This window comes from Fistularia commersonii, chromosome 25, assembly GCF_037954325.1.
Source record: "Fistularia commersonii isolate RoL2024-O1a breed Wild chromosome 25, RoL_Fcom_v1.0, whole genome shotgun sequence".
NCBI classification, from domain to species: Eukaryota; Metazoa; Chordata; class Actinopteri; order Syngnathiformes; family Fistulariidae; genus Fistularia; species Fistularia commersonii.
The window spans coordinates 1,407,201-1,429,516 of record NC_141308.1 but is presented as its reverse complement, the minus strand read 5'-3'; the positions used below and the strand labels follow the sequence as shown (position 1 = coordinate 1,429,516).

At 42.4% G+C, this 22,316-nt stretch overlaps 1 long non-coding RNA gene across 1 annotated transcript; it reads left to right on the top strand.

Annotated features, from left to right (window-relative positions):
• The first annotated feature begins 17,250 nt into the window (after window positions 1–17,250).
• LOC147218777 (uncharacterized) lies at window positions 17,251–21,720 on the top strand. The gene is made up of 4 exons (XR_015108733.1): window positions 17,251–17,362; window positions 19,496–19,537; window positions 19,624–19,725; window positions 21,091–21,720. It is a non-coding gene; the product is annotated as an uncharacterized LOC147218777 (long non-coding RNA).
• The last annotated feature ends 596 nt before the right edge of the window (window positions 21,721–22,316 follow it).

The following is a 22,316-nucleotide window of genomic DNA, read 5'->3' as shown; positions in this document are numbered from 1 at the left end:
TCCTGCACTCAGGGTTGCGGGGGATACTGGAGCCGATCCCAGCTGTCATCGGGTGAGAGGCGGGATTGGTCACCAGTCAATCGCAGGGCCACATATACAGCCAAGCAATCATTCACTCACTCAATTTATCCCAATTTTCTTCTTCTTTCTGCATGTTTTTGGGAGGAAACAAGAGAACCTGAAGGAAACCCATGCAGACATGGGGGGAACATGCAAACTGCACACAGAAAGGATCCCTTGTTGGAACTGAACCAGGGTCCTTCGTACTGTGAGGCTGAAGCGCTAACAACTGTGATTGTTAATGTCAGTGACTAATGCCAGTCCCTTTTTTTGTAGTTAAATAAAACAAAATGAAGGGTAACGGGTTATGAGGAGGCTGAAGATGATTTCATCAGACATGTGACAAGGGGCTTGGGGTTTGGGGAGATCCGCCCTTTACTACCTAGCAGCCAATCAGGGCCACACTCAACACAGAAATTTGTTGTAATTTCAATTTTGTACGACAATTTTCAATTGTAATTCAATTTTCCAATACGGGTACGTTGGAGCTTTATACTGAGGTCTATTTAGGCCAAACATGGCTTTTACTGCTGCATGCATTTTCTCATGACGTGTAGGGGCATGTTTTCCATGCCTATTATGGTTGGTAATGCGTTCGAGCAAAATCACTTCTCCTATAAAAAAGGAGCGGAAAACAAACAGTCACTTCACCTGTTAACAGTTCATGAGAAAGAGGCAGGATGGTTAGAGGAAATGGCTGAGCAGGCAAAATAAGCTGAGCAGGAGATTTTAGCAAATCCCACCATTGGGAGTTTTTCCAGTTCATGTGTTCCAATGCAGATTAAATTCAACACGCGCGTGCGCACACAGAGACTCACATTTAATCTACGTCATCCACCATGCATAAGTACAGTCCATAATTGTCCCAGCCACAGAACCAACCATGACCCTGCAACAAGACAGAGCTCTTGTTCAAAAAAGAGCCCAATTCCCATTTGATTGCTGTGCATTATGTTTAGATAATGTCACAGTTTGTCACAGTTTGCTGGTTTATGAAGCTGATGAGTGCTCGGCCCATGATTATTTGATGATGAGAGCCTTGGAGTGAGGAGAGTCTCTCTCTGGCTCCTCTCATGTGAACAGTTACATTATTATAACGCTACATGTCCACCACATCATCCTCCATTTCAGTGTTTTTTGTGTTCTCACTTTCATGCCTTGCTCTCCATTGCTTGCTTTCAATTCATTTCCATCAAACCATGATTTCCAAGTCTTGCATTTTACATCTTCTTTTCTTGCATCTATATTTCTTAAACATTTTTCACTGCTGTGTCTTGGCACTTTGTCATTTGCTCTCTCTGCTGCCTCCTGTTTTGTTTTTTCTCCTTTAGCGACTCATGGCAACTGTTCTCACACCGCACTCCTTCCTGATGCTCTTTTCCTCCTGCGCTGTGCTCTCATCTCTTATCTGTCCTCGACTACGTGCAGTACATCTGTCTTTCTACATTTACCATATTTTTTTATTATTTGTCCATGCTGCCATCACGTGCTGTGTGGTTATTAGCTCAGGTTACATAATATACAGGAAAAGAGAGGAGGAGAAGAGAATAATGAAGGCAACGACGGGGAAAGGACTCCGCAATTCTTTACGAAGAAGCCCTCACTTGTCTGAGCAATTGATGCTTGAGGTGACATAATGTGGTTCTTCTATTTTATACAAAATCATCGGTTCAAGCTGTATGCATATCTCCACTATCACTCTTCTACGCATTTGGATTACACACATAAATGGACCATTCTCTTTATCATTTTCCTCACAAAAGGCATGTCGTGTTGTTGCAAATGTTTAGTCTTTGCTGCCTGTTGAGGTCATTTTTATCTTTAAGAACAGACATCTGGACTGCACCTCCTCCCCCCTGCTGCCTCATCATCTTATCTCTGTCATTATTACACTTTAACTTGTTGACCTATGATGATGTAACTACTTTTTGGCAGGAGACTTTTCTCCCGCCATGCATTATATTCTTCATCTTTCTGAGAACTGCCCTCTTGCTGCCACCCACTTTCATTTTTTTCTGAGGTCTTAATCTTGGTCCTAATGCATTTCCCCTGGACGGCTGAAAAAGATTGAAGCCGGGAGAGTTTGGGAATGTTCCCAGATAATTTTATGCTCCAGCTATTTGGCTATAACACTGACAAGCATTGGTGAGAAGTAATGTGGATTTTGTGCCTGTTAGATAATAAGAAATTATGGGTTTTGGCATTTAGCAGTCGTCAGCAACATTGTTCAACAATCCAGTTTCCTGTTATTTTTAGGAGAATGTCTTTGATACATTCCCAGCCTGAGCTTCTGCATATTGTTCTACATTTTACTTTACATATATACACATATACATACACACACACAAACACACACACACACACACACACACACACACTCACAACCACCATTGTCATTAATTTTTTACCAATTATTTGTCAGTCAGGTCAAGGGAAAAATCTAACAAGATAGCACAGAAAACCAAATACAGAGGTATCATATAGTTCAATATTGACTGATGGCGGTTACACTGACAGCAAAATAACCCAAAAAATGTAACTTTGGCATGCAGACAGGAGGAGCTTGGACTTGCACCACCAACCTTCTGACTGGAAGGATGCCCGCTATTATATCAGTAAACTACTTTGGGTTACCCCAATATTGAACATTGTTTATTGTAACTATATTGTAACTTTAATCACTGTGGTGATTATGTCTATGCAAAACAAACCAAAACAAAGCTAGACATGCTTTCCCTTAGCAATGAACAACTTATTCCTCGTCATTGCTTTTCGACTCCTGCAGTTGGAGTAAATGAATCCCAGAGTCATTGGGTGTTGTGTCATGTCGTGCAGTGGCCTTCGTGCCATTATACCACAGCATGACATCACTCGCACATGCTGGCTTGGTTTACTATTTTGGCACTGAATCTTAATGTAATTGACTGTGAGACAGCTGCTGGCCTTGGTCTCTCACCTTTGCAGGGTTTTCATGAGTGACTGCAGGGATAAAACTGTACATCAAGGCTGCTCTGCTCTTTATCTGTCCGGTATATATATTTTTTGCATCCACATATGTGCTGTGTGTGTGTCTTGGCGCACACATGTTGCTTGTAAAACTTGTAAGATACAAAGGAGAGAAGGAGAATGCCTGCCGATGAGGTGAATATGTTAAATATATAGGCATTACCTTGCCCTTATTGTTGATGGTTAGACTTCGTATTTGTCTACAGATGAGGAACTGAAAATACAGCCAATATTCAGCATTACAAGATGTAGGTGCAGCCATTAGTTAGAATGATCTTTATTGATGTTTGGAATGCTTCGGTCGTCGGATAGCTAATCAAAATTTCTTGCACCTCATTCTCCCCCAAATTCACACGCATTATAAGCACATTAAAAACCAATATTTGCTCACATCACTTTCTGAGGTGCTGCAGTAACCGCATTATCTTTGCCTGGAGTTAATAAGGTAGTGAGCACCAAGTATTAATTATAGCACCTAGAATTCCCTATATAAAATATCAAAGAAAAGACAAGCATGGAAGCAGAATAAGTGCCAGACTCAGCTAGGCACAGCTTTATCCAACACTGTGGTTTTGTATGTATGCGTGCATGTTTGCGTGCGTGCGTGTAGAATGGCAATTGGGACCTATACTGGGGCTGTCATCAAGGATGCGGTTAGTCAACTTTGCTGCAGAAAAAGCTGGAGATTGAAGCAAGAGCTAGAGAACGGGACTGAATACGTCACACCAGTGGCTCACTTCCAGCCCCTGCTTTTTATTTTTGCGCACGCCAATTACTTCTTTTCATACTCATCTCTTCAGGCATAATGCCCGCTTTTCTGTCCCTACCACACCCACCGAATTCCTGCATAAATGTCTTCATTCAAAACCCCAGCAATTCAAATTTCTTTCTCACCACCAAATTAAACATCATTGATGCATCTCTCGGTCCCCTACAGTTTGAGAATGCAACCAGTTATTGAGAGTTCCTGCAGCCCTCCTGACACAACAGGTAGTTTGAGTGTTCCAGGTCTTAATACTGACATTTTCAGCCTCTGTTGCAGCTCCTGTGGCCATATAAGTACTTCCGCTCTGCTGTGCAGGTGACATTGCAGTGTTGATAAGGAAGCACCAGCTTAAAGGTCAGATTTATTCTTTTGCTTAAAAGGTGAACATTAAATCACATTAAGGGGGAGCCTTGTGGGAGACGCACGGAGTTCTGATTTCCCCTCTGGTCCATTTTCTTACTTGCCCCACTTCTCGTTAGCATTTTGTCTCACTGACGAACAACAATGGTTTCCGCTGACAGGTAGTGGTCATGACTCAGTGAGAACAAACTATTATTTTTTTCTTTTGTCATGCCATCACTGTCTATTGAGGTTCATTCAGATGGAAGATCACTGCAAGACAACAGTCCTCTCCCTCATTCTATATTTATCATACATCATATCATTTTTCAACAACTGAGAGGACAAAAGAGAATCAAATACGATAAAGAACAGTTCAGGTATAATAAGAACAACTGGAAAGCTGGGTAAATTAAAAGTATGTGACTCTAAAAGCAGTGATGGAATGTGGCAGTATTGCATGAGGCAGTAGACCAAAGGAGGGGATAAAACATGCGGCATTAATCATCATCTTCATTCACCAGCCTGTCTCAGAAGCTAAGTCACCATTCATTAGCAACTTTACTGCTGTCAGCTACTCACTGGTGGGGCTGACAGCAGACTGCCACCTCAATATCATGTTAGTAACTACAGACAACGTAGATCCCTCTTGTTCATAAATTTTGGAAAGCATGCATCACATCAGTTCATAAGGAGACTCTACTTACATTTCTATGAGCATGGGCTACATGTAGCATGTGTTTACAGTCCAGTTCATGGAGATGCATTTAGCTGTGTGTTCCTGCATTCATGTACAGGAACAGTGTCATGTCAATGCTCTGAGGATTGGCGGAGAAAAACACTAATTTCATCATCATCATCATCAAACTGAGCTACCTTGAGAAAGGTTTTACTAATTGTAAAGGGGGTATTAAATCACCTGGACAGCTATGGCAGCTGCTTGAAATGGTTCTGGGAGATTTGCTTTTATTCAGATCAGAAAGACCAAGTTGTGAATATGAAAATAGCTTGAAGTACCATTGGGCATTAGAAATTTGGTATTAGAATAGCAGGAAATATGCTATTTTAAATCTCGATTATATTGAAAAATTTTAAAAAAGTGAAACTTGTCTGAGAATAATCAATATGCCATCAAAGTGTCTGAATTAATGTCCATCCATCTAGAGTTGTATTGTGCTACACTGAGACAAATTAAACCAATGGTGATGAATGAAGCAGGCCTACAGTATTTCAGTGCGAATAGTAAAGCTGAGGAAAATTGGCTGCAATGACCCTGATTCTGACCTTTAGATCTGCCACCTGTGACATAGCAAATCCATGGAGCAAAACCTGGTTCGTTCTCCCGCAGGGATCATAGACTTAGTTAGCCAAAAAGCTACAAGACTGCAAAGTTCCTCATCTGTGAATCCTGATCCATACTGCATAAACAATCACCAAGGTCACTCAGAGGCTTTTACACATGAGCTCAGGCACCTTGAAGTGACAGACTCGCTTGCTAACAAGAAAGCGTATTAACTAGCCATTGTTGTGGGGTTTTTTTTTGTGTTTGTATATTGAATATTTGTGTGTGTGTGTGTGTGTGTGTGTGTGTGTGTGTGTGTGTGGCAAAGAGAGAAGGAGAGAGAGAGAGGGTACCTGTGCTTCTTGAGCCATAACATTTTGTCACAGACGTGGTCTTGGCAGGTGGCTAATTGAAAATGCCTACTGCTGTTACCATCTCACCCTTCTCGACACAATGTGTGTGTCTGTGCGCGTGTTTGTATGTTTTGTGGGGTCTTGTTCACAGCATGTGTTAGACTATCAACTGACATTACACTCTCTGGGACACAGACTCTGCCAAGTTTGGCCTCATTTAAATCTTACACCTAACAAATGATGAGAAGTCCATATAATTTTCTGACATGTCATTACTGCTGCAACATGTCTGTTATGAAGCTGGTTAAACGGAGGGAAAACATACAGTATTTGATAACTTGTTTCTGCATCCAAAAGGTATTATTTTAATTAAGAAGCCTATGAAAATGTATTAATTAACCTCGCCTTAACCACGCCCCCCCCAGTGCCGTAGGGGGAGAGGCTACACCCAAAAGGGACCCTGGGAACACAACTAGTCCCTCACGGGAGTCCTGATGAGCCTGCCGAAACGGCTGAGGTGTCCCTTGGTCACGACAGCAGGAGGCACCAGTCACTGAAACTGCGGAGGTCCTGCTGGAGGCCTGGAGGGAGGGCGACCCCGGTGGGGAACCTGGAAAGGAGACATAACTATACCCCACCACCCTCTATGCCGGCTTCAACTGATCCAGCGTGACACATTCCCTACGCCTGCCAACATCCAACACAAAACTCTGGCCTGCCTCAAGCAACTGGAACGGCCCATTGCACCGGGGCTGCAGAGGCGAGCGGTGATCGTCATGCCTGCTGAACACAAAACGAGCCAACATGAGCTCCGCTGGCATAAAGACTGTGGGATACAGTGGTGGAAGGGGCCTGGAAAACGCAAGCCTCGGGGCGTGACCAGATCCACGAACGGACGTGGGGGCAGAGTGGTTCTCTTGGCCAGAAATTCCCCTAGAAGTCGTAGCAGTTACGGTCATCCTTAGGAGCGGAGTGCAGCCCCAGCATGAGCCACGCAAACGGTCTACCTAGTTGTCACCTGAGAGCGCAGCCCTCAACTCTGCCTTGATGGACTGGTGAAACCACTCACACAAGTTGTTAGCCTGAGGGTGGTACGCCGTCGTACGGTGCACGCTCGTCCCCAAAGACCCCGCCAGCACCGACCAGAGCACTGACATGAACTGCCGACCCCAGTCTGAAGTAATGTCGGACAGGGTGTCAGAATGGCCAATTCCAAGAAGACAGAAAAGCCCGTGGCAGATAGACTGTACCTCCGGAGCAGGAAATCCCTTAACGAGGTCTATCTACCATACTGCAGAGGGTCACGCAACAACTTCATGGGCCGCCTTGTGGTCTGCTGGTCCAGTGCTGCGGCGACCAGGAAGTATCTGGCAACCTCCATCGAAATTCCACGCAGGTGCAAAATCACCTCCGAGAGCTGGAACCAACCAGCTGGGTCGCTCTGCCAAAACTCTGGCAGCCAGATGGCTGTGATGGGCAGGGCCGGCTGAGTGAGATGGGGCGACATGGCTGAGGTGGCAACCCGGCATCCTTGAGCTGGGGTTTTGTTATTCCAGCTCATATAGTGTGGTTATAATTATAATTTACAAAGTTGTGGAAGCTGAAATGGGAGGAGTATTGTATGGTTTTCAGGGAGGAGTTGAGAAAGGCTCTGGGTGGTCAGGGAGAACTTCCAGACGACTGGACAACTAGATCTAATGTTACCAGGGAGACAGGTAGGAGAGTACTTGGTGTATCATCTAGAAGGAAAGTAGATGAGGTAACTGGTGGAATAAGAGTTGGTGGAATAAGGAAGTGCAAAAGTATATACAGAGAAAGTGGTTTGAAGAAGTGGGACACTGAGAGGACTGAAGAGAACAGACAGGAGTACAGGGAGATACAGCGTAGGGAAAAGATAGAGGTAGCAAAGGCAAAACAAGAGGACATTTGATGAGTTGTATGCTCGGTTGGACAGTAAGGAGGGAGAGAATTATCTATACAGGCTGGCAAAACCTGGCGATTACGGATAGATAGATGCTGGAAGAGTGGTGAGAAGATGGAATGAGTCATTTGAAGAGCTGATGAATGTGGAAAATGAAAGAGAGGCAAGGGTAGAAGAGGTGACTATTGTAGACCACAAAGTAGCAGAGATTATTAAAAGTGAAGTGAGGAAAGCATTGAAGAGGAGTTGAAAGGCAGTTGGTCCTGATGATATACTAGGGAAGGTGTGTGACTAGGAGAGGCAGTGGTAGACTTTGTGACTAGATTATTCAACTGGATCTTAGAGAGTGAGAAGATGCCTGAAGAATTGAGACGAAGAATTCTGGCAACTATAAAGGAATAAAGTTATGGGAAAGAGTAGTGGAAATTAGACGAGAGCAGAGGTCAGAATTTGTGAACAGCAGTATGGCTTCATGCCGAGAAAGAGTACTACAGATGTGGTATTTGCTTTGAGAATGCTGATAAAGAACTACAGAGAAGGCCAGGGGGAGCTGACCTAGAAAATCATATGACAAGGTTGCCAAGAAAGGAGCTTTGGTATTATATGAGGAAATCTTGTGTGGCAGATAAGTATGTTAGACTGGTGCAGGACATGCATGCTAGCTGAGGGACAGTGGTGCAGTTTGCTGTAGGGGTAACAGAGAAGTTAAAGGTGGAGATCAGGGATCAGCTCTGAGCCCCTTCTTGTTGCAGTGGTGATAGGCTGAGAAATGAGGTTAGACATGAATCTCCATGGACCATGATGTTTGCAGATGACATTGTGATCTGTAGTGAGAGCAGTGAACAGGTTGAGGAAAATCCAGGGAGGTGGAGGTATGCTCTCTAAAGGAGAGGGATAAAGGTTAGTCACAGCAAGACAGAGTATATGTGTGTGAATGAGAGGAACCTGGGTGGAACGGTGAGGCTACAGGGAGTGGAGATCAAGAAGGTGGAGGATTTCAAGTACTTAGGGTCAGTAGTCCAGAGCAGCAGAGAGTGCGAAAAAAGAGGTGAAGAAACAGGTTCAAGCAGGTTGGAATGAGTGGAGAAAAGTGTCAGGGGTACAATATGATAGAAGACTATCAGCCAGAATGAAACGAACTTCGACACACTCGGAGGAGCCGGGAATCAAACCAGGAATGTTCGGTTCCAAAGATGGTTGCTCTACCTCCTGCACCACACCTTGGGTGTCTCCGGGCACTGATTGAAAAACAATTTTAGTGAATTACTCAGTCATTTATTCATCAATGACTTGTACCTGTTACCCTGCTCTCAGTTGCTGGGAATGCTGGAGGCCATCCCAGTTGTCAGAGGGTGAGAGACAGGGTTTATGCTGGACCAGTCGCCAGGAGATCACAGGGCAGATACAGAGACTTGCAATCATTCACTCTCTCATTCACTCAAGGGTGCAATTTTGAGTCTTCAATTAACCTCCCGCTTGTTTTTGAAACGTGCGAGGAACCTGGAGGTCACCCACGCAAACACGAGGCACGGGGAGAACAGGCAAATTCCTCACAAAAAGGCTCCCAGTAGGAGTCATACCAGGAACCTCTTTGCTGTTAAATATGGATTCATGACATACCCTCTGGTTCCTCCACACTTAAAAGAATGACAGATTAAAACGCTGCCTGTCACGGAGATTGTATGATGAGTGGACCCATCTCTGTGCAGGACAAAAGCTGTATAAATAGACTTATGCAGGAACTGTTGTCGGTAGTGAGAGAGAGAAAACAACAACATTTGGATATTCTAGCCCCTATGTTTGAAACTCAACAGTTACTTGAGAATCCCCATCTGCGTTATTGCCCAAAATTAGTTGTTTATTTCCTGTTACTTGAAGATTTCACAGTGTTCAACCTCACTTTGCAAAGTGTGACTTTGTGGTGAGTTACAACCAGCGTTTGCAGCAAAGTCCCAGTCAATGCTGATTGGTACTGTATATGTCTCCTCCGATTCTTCCCAAAGTCCACAACAGCCTCCTTGGTCTTGGAAATGTTGAGTAGGAGGTGGTTCCAGTTGCTCCATGCAACAAAACTCACAATCAGACCTCTCTGCTCCTCATCATCATCTTTGTTGATGCATACAAGGATAGAAGAGAACTTCTGGAGGTGACAGAAACTGAGTTGTGCCAGAAGTCAGAGGTGAAGAGGGTGAAGAGGAATTGAGACAGGACAGTACCTTGGGGCAGTCCTGTGTTGTACGTCATGGCCTCAGAAACACAGCCATCCCTGACATACTGCAGCCATCCTGTGAGGTTGTGTCTGGGTTAGAGGAGAAGGGATGGTGGGGTGAGGGGTGGCTGTCCAAAGATGCTGCTTTTGGGCAGGGAGAGAGGGATAAGGGGAGGCAAGGTATTGATGGAGCCTCCAGCAGAGGTATGGGGAGGGCGGGGGCAGATCCATCGTCAGAGCTCATAGTAGGGGCGAAGTCCTACCACCATCAGGGGTGCACACAGACCTTCATGGTGATATGACCATGGATTGCGCCATTTACTGTTAATGAAGACACCAAGCCTTCCTCCTCTCTTCTTACTGCTCTTCCTCCCCTGGTCTGCACATATCAGTGTGAAGCCAGTAAGATTGATGGCGCTGTCTGGTGTGTTCACCTGTAGCTAGGTGTCTGTGAGGCCCAGCATGCTGCATTCCCTGTAGACATACTGGCTGTCGACGAGGGCTGCCAATTTTCCTGGCAGCCTGGATTTGTTGGCAAGCGACCACACGTTTCCCATGATGATTGAGGGCAGGAAGGATCTCTCTGTCCGCCATCTCGTACGACTGAGAACGGGGGAGTATAATTACTAATCAGGAAGTTCAGTACTTATGTCCACTTATGTGGACAAAACGGAGCCTCAGATCAAATCTTCTATCTATTTATGTCGTCAGCATACATCTGCCAGATGCAGTGAATCTAGCTGACATGGATGGTATTCAGGCGTTCCCGGGACAGCCTGGAGACATAGTCTCTCCAGAGAGTCCTGGGTCTTTCCCGTGGTCTCCTCCCAGATTGACAAGCCCGGAATATCTCCTGGGGAGGCATCCAGGAGGCATTCTGACCAGATGCCCAAGCCACCTCATCTGACTTCTCTCTATATGGAGGAGCAGCGGCTCTACTCCGAGCTCCTCCCGGATGACCGAACTTCTCACTCTATCTCTTCAGGAGAGTCCCGCCACCCTATGGAGGAAAGTCATTTCGGCCACTTGTATCTGCGATCTTCTTCTTTCGGTCGCTGGCCACTACTCGTGACCATGGGTGAGGGTGGGAACGTAGATCAACAGGTACAGAGTCCTCATCGCTGTAGATGCCGTACAAATCCGCCTGTCGCTCTCTGGCTCCATCCTTCCCTCACTTGTGAACAAGACCCCGAGGTATTTGTACTCCTCCACTCTCCCCGACCCAGAGTGAGCATTCCAACCGTTTCTGGTTGAGCACCATGGTCTTGGATCTGGAGGTGCTGATCCTCATCCCGGCCGTTTCACACTCGGCTGCGAACTGTTCCAGTGAGAGCTGCGTGAGATCATGGCCTGATGACGCCAACAGAACCACATCATCTGGAAAAACCGGATCCCCTTGACGCCCTGGCTGTGCCTAGAAATTCTGTCCACAAAAGTTATGAATAGAATCAGTGACAAAGGGCAGCCCTGGCAGAGCCAGGTCTATGTCTTGAGTTGAGGTCAGCAGCGCCCCGCTCCCACCACTGTACACAGTGTTAATGGAGCACTGCTTCCCCGTCCTGAGCCGTCAGATGGTGGACCAGAATCTCCTCAACGCCAACCAGAAGTCGCTCTACATGGTCTCCCCGAACTCCTCACAGCCCTGAGTTTTTGCCTCAGCAATCTCTGAGGCCGTTGATCATCCTGGAACAACATAGGGTTTCGTATACCCTATCACCGGCGTTAAGATGAAAAATTCCAGTTGTTTATACTTGCCAACGTGAAATGCCGGTTTATTTCCACTGTGCAACCAGGTTGCTGTTGTCTTTGCGTATGACAGCAATCACCAGTGGTTGGAAAGACGCAAGTGAGGATCCACCCATTTTCATATGGCTTCTTAATTTATGCATAAATTACCATGAAAGAGTAAAAAGCACCATATAACCATGTCTTATGTCTCCATATCTAGCCCTGTGACTGACTGGTCCAGGGTGTACCTAACCCCACAGTGACAGCTGTGTGCAGGATACGGGGTCCAGATATGAATGAATGAAAGAAAGATAGTAACAATTATGATTATATAAACATACACTAATGTAACATAAACCAATCTGTCAATGCAGTAGTTTATTCAAAGGAAACTGCCTTGTCTTTTTTACTTAAAGGCACCACCTTAGCAGTAGTGGTTTGTGCTGATATACAGCTACCATTCAGGGAAACTTATATTGCAAGAGATGAAACTAATTTCAGGACTATTGAGCGCACTTGAATATAAGACGCACCGGCTAGCTAATCGCTTTCTTCGTCTTCCTCCTGCTCTTAATGTCGTCTTCTTTAGTGTCGGAATAGAACAGCCGCAGAATTTCACAGCAGTTTCATTGATTCGATGTGATGAGGCAAAATTTTGGTGGCATGAAGCTCGATAGCCCAAAAAGAATTTACGGTATTTTGCTGGTGATGATAAAAAGCCAAGTGAACACCGATAACAAGCTATACCCGTTAATATATCAATATATATATATATGGAGAGAGATTTTTGGGGGTTTATAACGTACTCCTGCTGTAGCCCAACAGAGAGCATTCTGAGACCAAGAACACACCAGCTAACAAAGCACAAGTAACTTCCAGGCCAGATTCACAATATAAACCTTTTTCACAACTGTTTGCGGTACTACTTATTTCCAATGTTGCTTTGAAATATATTATTGCAAATTTGACCGTGGCACTAACAGCAGCTTCATTGTTGGAATTGAATTTCAAAGGTGTTTATAAAGGGTTGCAGAAAGCTTCATTCCCACAGAACAAAAAGGTTGCTATCTACTTTATATTCAATAACAGAGGTTTCATTGTGTGGCACCCTTTGTTAATTCCTTTGGTTTATGAAAAGAACATTCAGATTTGAAAAGAAAAAAAAAGTCCATGTGATAATAAAAACTGATTTTTTATTATTATTATTTTGGTTGAATCATTCTTCTATCCCAGTGCATACATCCAGTTTGTAATGATGGTGATTTTTATTTCCCGCAATGATGTTCGATAACTGCAGGCAACAGAGACTTGGACAGAAAAGTGTGAAGAGATGTTGTATAAATACTTACATGCACTCATGATTGTCTAATAAAGAATCATCAGTTGACTTCTCTGTCTGTTTCTTTCACTCACCTCTGTCCCTGCCAGCTCATCCACTTTATTCAACAACTGCCAACCCTCAACATTTGCCCTTCCATTGCAGATTTTGAGCTACCGATTGTCTCCACGGCATGATAGTTTTATTCAGCTGTTGACAGGCACTTCCGAGGTATGAGATGTTTTAAAACCAGACAGAAATTATGAAGCAATAAAATGTAAAGCTTTTAGCTCTTCTTTTTATAGCAGCAATTCTGGCAAATGAACATAATGTAACAATAATGTATTGTACAAAGATGGTGGGTGGGTCTAAATACTTGTCAATTGTGGCTAAACAAAAAGAGGCACCACCTTCTCTTGTCTTTGCCGTTTTACCAAGTTCCTGTCCCCAGTGCCTTAAAGATCCAAGACAAAGTTTAGGCTGTTGCAACACCACAAACATATATTCATGGATGGATTCCTTCCAAAAGTCCCTCATCACGGACACTCACATGCTGTCGCATACTACATCAGCTAGTCACACTGTCACAGACGCAGTCTTAATTATTCAGTCACTAATTATCTCATACCCTGTTACATAACTGAGGTTGCTTTGTGAGTGGAGGGAAGAAGAGACTTGTGAGGGAAACTTGCCGGAAGAATGGTGCTTTTCACAGAATTTGAAATTTGGCCTTGCAGCTGATTCAATTTCTCTCGAGCATCTGTAACTGCTTGAAAAACATAAAAATAGAGAGTACTTATATCTGGTAATGGGGCAAGGGTGGTGAGACGGAGGCCGAATGAGACATGAAGGGTTTATTGCATTAAATATACTCTGACATGCATACTGGAAGTTATCATTTACTGAACCTAAACATTGTCATAGTTTGCCCCTCAGGGATAAATAAAGTTTGTTCAGATTCAGATTCACCCTAATTGACTTAACAATGTTTGATATGAATTTCTAACCTTTTGCGTCCTTACTTTATGGCATATTTTGTCCCTGTTTAAATGCCCCCTTGAGAGAATTGCAAGTCCCATTGCTACATGTATGTTTATTAATATTAATGAGATGAGATGTTCATAATGCATATTATCATTATTCTATATATATTGTTTTACAATGAATAATTTGCTTACACTGTACCATGACTGTGAAGGATATGATTGTTTTTAACCTGGCACAGTGTGCCACTGTCTACTGCTTTCAGTATTGTGGTGTGTAAACACGTGCACACATCCGGCCTTCATGTGACCTGACATGACCACTCACATGCAGCGGCTCGATGCATAAAACTGCATTAGAGTAAACTTTAGCACCTGTAAAAATGAATCTGTTTCTGCTGAAATAAAGCCTGTAGTATAATGTTGATGTTTTAACCATAGCATTGGCATTTTTAAAGTAGTTTAGTGTGAGCAAAGTCAAAAGTAAAAAAAAAAAATCAAAAACATATATAACTTAAAAATGCAAACAATCGGTAATATGTCATTACCCAAACGAAAACAAACACTCTTTTCATTTGTTGACATTTACAGTAAATGCAGCTGAACCTTGTGAAGAGTCACCACCATGGTGTCGGTTTACCTAAGGTTTGCCCAGAGCCTGTGAGGCACATGGGGGTGGTAAGAGTTGTTGCTAGAGCACATGTGAACATCACCTCTCATCAGCAAAAGCCAAAGTCCCCATCCTTAATTTGTCTAAACCAATCTGGGATGTGCATAAATACCCTGCATGCCTCTGACATCATGGAGTTTCCACTGCGGCGCTTGGCTCGACTCAGAGGTTACAGCTTTGATATTTCACACTACTGGATCACTCGCAGGGATTCCCCACCCAGCATCCCTCCTGACCATAGATGGACTCCAGAGAGATGCTGTTCATGTGGACGAGGGTCATTTGACACCCACAGATCTGATCTACTGTTAACGTTGAATAGGAGTCAAGGAACTGGAGTGTGAACTGATTAAATAATTAAAATAGAGCTTCTATGATATTCGAGGTCACGACGACTAAAATTGCATAATATCTTTTTTTTTTTTTTTTTTTCAAACATTTAAAATTGTATTGCAGCATATCTGTATATCACATGCAAGTTTTCCAGTGGGGAAAAAATTGCAAATGTCAGTTAAGTGCTGAGTTTATTATGACATATGAACACGCTTGTAATACTATCTGATACACTTGTTCTATAAAAGCAATGAAGCCCCACAGACACCCAACTCGATATGATCATAGAAAAGAAGAAATGAGCCAACATAGAAAAAAAAAATCTCACATAGAAGCAGTCATGGTTTAATAAGCATGTGGGAGTTTTATAACATTTTACAACTTTTTTTTTTTTTAATGTATGGCATGTACATTATAGCTTGAGCCCATAGAACTGAATTCAATGAGGAAAGTATGTTTGACTTTACCCCTTCACTGTATACTCCCTGTGCTTTCAGGGAAGTTTCTTGAGTAACGGAGAGATAAAGGTGTACGGGCAATTCCACAGTGGCCTCATTGCAAATGTCTTTGGGTCAGGGAGCTGGGTTTGGGGAGGACAGAGTAGTAATGGGGTGCTTCTACTGAGATTCAAAGTGTCTATGCAATTTTTTTATTGTCTTATGCATGGTCTGGAAACGTATTTCCCTGAACAATGAAATTCTTACTTAAGGATTGAGCCTCATTATCAACAGATTTTGTAAGAGTGAAACCGACCTGACAAACAACTGTATTGTGCATAAACATTAAACAAAAATAACTTGTCACTAATATCTATTATGACTGTTCTTGTTTAGTCTGTCTTGAAGAATGAAAATGTATCTTTTCAGTTATGCCAACTAGATCAATGAGCTGCAGCTGACCCCAACTGCAATGTTCATTGGGTGGAATCAGGTCACTGATACTTCACCCAACTTTGTCTTCTTTCCTTACAAGAGATCATTGCAGAACAACGTGATTTAGCCCAGAGTAAAATTCAGTCATGTTTTGTTTTTTTTTTTGCAAATATAAATACTTGCTCGGGGTAAAATGCTACTTTTACATTGTGCTTCGAATTTTATTTAGACAGATTTCCACAAAGACCCAAAACCATTAGACTCTGTCCCAATTTTGATATAGAATGGAATCTGCAATATGCTATTTCTATTAAATGATATCCCATAAAAAAGAGTCAACGCTTACCTTTGGCACAGATACTGTGTATGGCTTTACAGCCACTTCCACAGTGCTTATTGTGGTTGCATCCCCTTTACCACCCAAGAACAAACAACATTTTGTTTGTGCCAAATTTCCAGTGGACAAGAAGTCAGGAACCAGCCGAAACAGTTTCACTGTTTGTTTTTTGCTAATTTACAATGACTGGAATGTTTCACTATCTACTACAACAGTTTTCCATCTTGCATACACACACGCGCACACACAGAACAAGGTGATATGACACAACCACTCGCTTCTTCCTCTGTGTCTTAGTGAATAATCTAGTTAGGATGCGCTCCCTGGACCCTCTGCATATTTTAGTCTGTTGCTGGAGGAAGCTAAAATCTTGCACCCATTGTTATATACTACTTGGGATACCCCTTGCACACATGCACATACACACACACACACAATGCATTACATTTTCATACCTTCTGTGCTTTGGCAATAGTCTAACAATGTGAATACAAGTTGGTTTGATGTCTGTGACGTGCATACAAACTATCTTTCTTTAAATGGAACATGGATAAATAGAGAGATAAACACATTGACACAACCGAAAATGAGGCACTTGGCTCACTTATCGTGACAAAATGCAATGAAGGGTGGAATCTTGTTTAATGTTGGTAAATTCTCATGGAAATTAATTTGATGCAATGAATTATCATTTAAAGTGTGATGGAAACATGAGCGTGTGCGTGTGTGTAAAGATCAGAGGTTGTGAAGGGGGGGGGGGGGGCGCCAGCTGATATCATAGGAATAAAATGGTGGTAGTGTCCTTGATGACAGCCTGGCAACTATAATTATCGTGACAACCCCCAGGAATGAGTCACATGTGACACATCTTGCTTAGTGCAGAGTGCACGGAAAAAAAAACCTGAAAAAAAACAGCAACCAAAAACACACATGCACATAGCTGTGTCAGCAGGGAGAACCCTTTGGAATTCATGTCCAGAGTGCCTGCGGAGTTGAAAGAGGAGCACTGTGGAGTTTATCCACACTGCAGAGCAGCAAACCTGGGGACACAGACCATTTTTTTTAGCATAAACGTAAATGTGGCTGTGAGGACGATGCCCTGTTTTATTCAGTGTTTCAGACTCAGATTGAAAGGTCCTATGGATGTGTAGCTTTCAAGTAGCTTGTTTTTCACACTTTCTTCAAGTAGGTGCTTGTTTGGTTCGACTATAATAGCCGCTTAAAGTTATCTAAAATAAACTGTGTGACTCAACCCTAACATGTGCTCTCATATTCCAGCTATCAACATTCAACTATTGTAGTATGACAAGCTTAGCAGATATATTTGCCTCCCTTGCTTTGAAGTAAGCATCTAGGAGGAGAGCTAATGGTTGTCTGGCACACACACACACACACACATGCGCGCGTGCACGTGAACACACACTTTCACTTCCGAGCAGCAAGCACACTCTTGATATCAATTGGAGAAAAAGGGACTTTTGAAAAGGTGAGGTTACGGCTTCATTTAGGCTAGCTTTACCTTTCACATGATGCTTGAGTGTGTCTGCAGCCAGTCGTATCTTGTTATGTTGATTTTATCTTTATCTAAGAACTGCTGCCTTCTGCTGTGAATCTGTATGTAAGAATTTATGCATGCATGCTATAAGTTTATGCACATGAACACACACTCATGCACACACATATAAGAGGTTTGCCAATGTGTTCTTTCGTGTGTGAGGCTGTTAACTAAATCAGTCTTACACACACACACACATACATGGAGCTTTTCAAGCTGGTAATTGGTAGAAACAGTAAGGCGTTAACAAGCACAGCCACGCTTTTACAGCAGAGGTGTTGATGCCAATATGCTGCCGGAAGTCACAGCCCAACCTGTCACACTCTCACTTTCCCATCTTACTGTGAAAAAAATAAGGTGTATATTCACGCATAAATTATGCCGTAAGAACCAAAACATACCTATTCAGATGCAGACTTTTCAAAGGGATTGGTATCAGCTATATTTGAAATATTGGTATATGACTTTTGTCATATGGTCATACAAGCCAGTTTTCAGGATATTATGTGTCTAATCAGCAGAGTATTAACGGGGCTCACAGAGTACAGGTGCATCATAGTTTTGTCCTGTACTAAAGCCAGTTATTACATTACATCACATTACAGTCATTTGGCAGACGCTTTTATCCAAAGCCACTTACAAAAAGTTATACAGTTATATTTTACCACCTGAGGTGACAACAAATTTCTTTCTCCTGGAGCTGAATGTAGTTTAGTTACTCTTTCTAGTCAGTTATAGATTATCTCTTGCTTTATGACATCGCTTGCTTTATTGTTCTGCATCAACAGCGAGATAACTCAGTTCACTTGCTTTGTGTTTGTCACGTTGATTGAGTTCTTCCAAACAGTACGTTTTATTTGGCAGCCTATCGTGTTTGATCATGGGATTGTTTAACAATTCCATCAACAACTCTTCACAGTCAGAGAATTGTAGAAAAAGGACATAATCACAGAATTTCTGTTGCAAAAGATCAGTTCTCAATTTCTTTCTCAATTGAACAGCAGTCCAAAATGTTTTACAAATACCTTGGACAAGTGATTTGATGTGTATCTCGATGACACCTAGCCTTTTGAAGATCTCAAAAAAAAAAAAAATTCATGTAGTGTGCCTTGTTTATGCTAATTGTTGTGTCTCTCTGTCGTATCAATGCTAAATTTATTACATTTTATGGTTGTAATGACATATGTACCCTTCCACCATAAGGACTTCACTCCCCAAAACAGGAGTGACAGACTGAGGGATGACCATTGGCTCAACTATGGGTACAAGAGTTTTGTTTTTAAAGAATGTATAAATGGGAAAATTAAGAAGTTAAAACATTTCTTCTGCATTTACTCTATATTGTCATTTAGCCACCTCCTCCACCTACTTTAGTTATGAGTCATCTCATGTAAAAGGTGAAATACAGCATACAGTACATTTCCTTCTTTCTTGCTGCGCAGACTGTCCTTTCTTTTCTTTTATACGCTTGTTTTCCTCAGCCGTTGTCTATCTTTCACCTGTTAAAAAGATGGAATTCTTGCAGGTCATGCATGTTTTGTCTCATCAGTCACAGCAGGCGGTTCCAATCAGTACAGTCTTTTTCGGTCATGATAGCAACTTGCTGTTAAAACTTATGCCACTGCTTTGCTGACCATGCCATTTATGCTCACAATTAAAAACCAGTTCAGTATTTCAGACATCACTCGCATATTGTAGTCAGTATGCCATTGTTTTCTTCCCCTCAGATTTCCTCTTTCCCTCATCTTTCTTTTTGTCTCCAGGTTAGATTACTCCCCTGTGTGCATCAGTACTATGAGCGCCAGGTACAGCAACTGCCTTGGCATGACCTGTTATGAGATGGACGTGAGTCATCTTACCTTCTGTGATGGATTTGTCGATGTAATCATAGAGAAGGCCACGCCAGACAGCATTATGGTGGAAGAGAAAACCCCCTGGGAGGTGTCCCACCAGACCGCTTGTTTCATCCACCAGATGTCAGAGGTTACCAGAGGTAATATTCCAAAATTGTTTATCTAGAAGAGGTTTAAATCCTTGCAGGTACTCTAAGTTCTTGGTAAATATTTAGGAATGTGGGAGTTTGTGTGTATACTGCAAAACGGAAATTCTGTTTTGATTTAATTATTATAAATGTGGATTTGAGTTTCGGTAGATTGCTTTTCAAAATGACTGCTAAACGCTCCAGTCACAAAAGACTTGCACAAAACTACCAAGTTAAAGGAAAGCTGGCTGCACCACTATCTAAAGTGGCAAATGTTACTGGAGACTGGCATGAACAAAATACGGGCAACATGGGAAAAGGAACAAAGAATCCTCTACAGATTCAACAATCTTTGTGTGTGTTACATCTCTGTTTAAATTTCATAGCAGATAATAAATTAGATCAGTCCGAAGGGCCAAAGTTAAATGCACATCTCAAGCATGTCCCTTGGGGACTACAATAGCATGTAATAGCCTCTCTCTAAGTAACTAAATGCTTCATCTTATAATCTACTAATAATGAAATGATTGCACTCGTACAATTTACTGTAGTTGTCATTCATCCTTCCATTATCCACTGTTTTTCTACATGATCTTAGGATCGCGGATATGCTGGAGCTTATCATTGGGCAAGAGGGGAGTAAACCCTGGATTGCTCGCCATTTGATCACGGGGCCACATACAGAGACAGCCATTCACTTTCTCATTTACACCTCTACTTTGTGCAAATTTTGCTATTGAAACGGTTCTTTCAATGTGTTTGAAAAATACTTTCAGAATTGTGTTTTGTAAAAAATGAAGTGGCTCCATGCGTATGTGCACATATATTTCTGGAAGTAATGTTGATAGCTGTTAACCTCTGCTCAGGAATAGAAAGCTTGCAGTACAAACACAGCTGCAGTAAAGCAGCTGAATCGCTCCCAGAGCCAAAACTGCAATCCAATAGGCAGCAGTAGGCATCAAATGTGATTCAGAGCGTATTGCGCAAACCTACGAAACTATGAGGCAATGATGGGCTTTCAGGGTCTTCTCTTCTGGCGCTGTCCACTTCAAAATCATTGTATGTTTATAGGGATTGCTGCCATTTTTCAATTATTTGGATTTGAAATATGGTTAGTACGTTGATTGACTGTAACCATTTTTGGGGGCTTTCACGCAACTTTATAACTTCATCATATGTATTCACAGCCAGATTTACTCATAATCTTGTTGTTGTTCTTTTTCCTTTATCATCCTTAATTGCAATACCAAGGCTGGATAGGGTTCATGATGGCTGGGAAATGTTTTGTCCAGAGGAAACCGCTGTTGTTCTTGCATATATAATTGTTTAAAATGTTACTATTGATTTGTGCTCTTCTTTGGGACAATATCGATGTAGTCAAATATGGAGTGCAGACTCATCCATCCATCCGTTGTCTACCGCTTGTCCAAATCCGGATCGTGGGGGATGCTGGAGCCTATCCCAGCTGCCATCAGGCAATAGGCTGGTCACACTCTGAACTGGTTTACCAGTCAATTGCAGGGCCACATATACGGACAGACAACCATTCACTCCCTCATTTGCACATCTGGGCAATTTTCCCAATCAACCTGCTGCAGGTATTTGGACCGTGGGAGGAAATTGGAGAACCAGAAAAACTCACACAGACACAAGGAGAACTTAAGAACCCCACATGGTATGGTCCCCTGTCGGAACCGAACCAATGTCCTTCCTGCTGTGAGGCTAAACCTGGTTGGACATGCCAAGACCGTACCACCGAAACACAGACTCAATCTGCATAATGATATGAAGTGATTTTGGTGTACTGATAATGTTGGAAAATGGACTCGTGAACAGATCAGCTGTTGAAACATGTTTGCTTTGATCCATGTAATGTATGGCTGCAGCCTGGTTTAAGAGCAACGTAAACAGCGCTCGAATGGCAATGTTGCAAAGTACACTGCATGCACAATTATCAGGTAAGTTGTATTTTTGAGGATTAACTTTGTTATTGTACAACTACAGTGCTCCTGGTCAATCCAAAATGTTAAACTAACCCTCAAACCTGAACATTTTAGTAAAAGTTAAATTTCAACTTTAAGAGAATATCTATGTACACCATTGTTAGGCAACTATCAGTGTGCAGAATTATGCAACCAAATTAAAAGCAAAGTTTTTCCCATCGCTCTTGTTTATTTTCACCTTAAAGTGAGATTAAAACAAACTCAAAATTTATTAATAAACATTTTTTGAAATGTCAAAATAAGTAAATAAATAATTTCCAACACACTTTTGTGACCAATATTGCCACCCTTCTTTCTTCTTTTCAATAACAGTCACAAGCCTTCCATTCACAGAGTAAGTCAATTTCTTGATCTGGTCAGAATCAACTGTGTGTGCAGCTGCAACCAAAGCCTCCCAGACAGTGTTCAGAGAGATGTACTGTTTATCTTTGCTGTAAATTTCCTGCTTAAGAAGGCCCCACAAGTTCTCAATAGGGTTTAAGTTAGGTGAAGGGAGCCATGTCATTATTTTTTCATCTTTAAGGCCTTTACTGGCCAGCCATGCAGTGGAGTTCTTTGATGCTTTGATGCATGTGATGGTCTTGCATAAAAATCAAAGTC